The sequence below is a fragment of the Perkinsus marinus genome (genome assembly GCF_000006405.1).
Source record: "Perkinsus marinus ATCC 50983 genomic scaffold scf_1104296934062, whole genome shotgun sequence".
Lineage (NCBI taxonomy): Eukaryota > Perkinsozoa > Perkinsida > Perkinsidae > Perkinsus > Perkinsus marinus.
In genome coordinates this window covers 1-975 of record NW_003214928.1, presented here as the reverse complement: position 1 = coordinate 975, position 975 = coordinate 1, and the positions used below count along the sequence as shown (strand labels likewise).

At 46.7% G+C, this 975-nt stretch overlaps 5 non-coding genes across 5 annotated transcripts; all 5 read left to right on the top strand.

The window, feature by feature from the left end:
* Positions 1–84: 84 nt before the first annotated feature.
* On the top strand, positions 85–157 carry Pmar_PMAR011002. Its single transcript has one exon. It is a non-coding gene; the product is annotated as a tRNA-Arg (tRNA).
* Positions 158–277: 120 nt separating this feature from the next.
* Pmar_PMAR011001 lies at positions 278–349 on the top strand. Its single transcript has one exon. It is a non-coding gene; the product is annotated as a tRNA-Cys (tRNA).
* A 108-nt stretch (positions 350–457) lies between these two features.
* On the top strand, positions 458–530 carry Pmar_PMAR011000. Its single transcript has one exon. It is a non-coding gene; the product is annotated as a tRNA-Arg (tRNA).
* A 120-nt stretch (positions 531–650) lies between these two features.
* On the top strand, positions 651–722 carry Pmar_PMAR010999. The gene has a single exon. It is a non-coding gene; the product is annotated as a tRNA-Cys (tRNA).
* Positions 723–830: 108 nt separating this feature from the next.
* Pmar_PMAR010998 lies at positions 831–902 on the top strand. Its single transcript has one exon. It is a non-coding gene; the product is annotated as a tRNA-Arg (tRNA).
* The last annotated feature ends 73 nt before the right edge of the window (positions 903–975 follow it).

Here is a 975-nt window from a genome sequence, read left to right as displayed (position 1 = left end):
AAGGAATTTTCGAGAGGTAAAGTAATCACTCATGTAATCGGCGAAACAGTCACAGACATCAACATGATCCGAAGTTGAATCATCGCCCTGCTGGCCCAATGTATAAGGCGCCACCCTCCTAAGGTGGAGATTCCGAGGTCGATCCTCGGGTAGGGTAGATAAGTTTAGTGAGAATCATTAGAGGACGACTCGATTGAGCTGGCTGTAAACGACACAGTGAAAAGTGAAATTTTGAATGACAATAGGTCAAATGGAGGACTAGTCAAATTCTGTGCATGGGTGTGTAGCTCAGTGGTAGAGCGGCTGACTGCAGATCAGCAGGTCCTCGGTTCAAATCCGGGCGTGCCCTTTGAACTTTCGCAAAATTTTCATCAAGGAATTTTCGAGAGGTAGAGTAATCACTCATGTAATCGGCGGAACAGTCACAGACATCAACATGATCGGAAGTTGAATCATCGTCCTACTGGCCCAATGGATAAGGCGCCACCCTCCTAAGGTGGAGACTCCGAGTTAGATTCTCGGGTAGGGTATATAAGTTTAGTGAGAATCATTAGAGGACGACTCGATTGAGCTGGCTGTGAACGACACAGTGAGAAGTGAAATTTTGAATGAAAATAGGTCAAATAGAGGACTAGTCAAATTCTGTGTATGGGTGTGTAGCTCAGTGGTAGAGCGGCTGACTGCAGATCAGCAGGTCCTCGGTTCAAATCCGGGCGTACCCTTTGAACTTTCGCAAAATTTTCATCAAGGAATTTTCGAGAGGTAGAGTAATCACTGATGTAATCGGCGGAACAGCCACAGACATCAACATGATCGGAAGTTGAATCATCGCCCTGCTGGCCCAATGGATAAGGCGCCACCCTCCTAAGCTAGAGATCCGAGTTCGATCCTCGGGTAGGGTAGATAAGTTTAGTGAGAATCATTAGAGGACGACTCGATTGAGCTGGCTGTAAACGACACAGTGAGGAGTGCAAT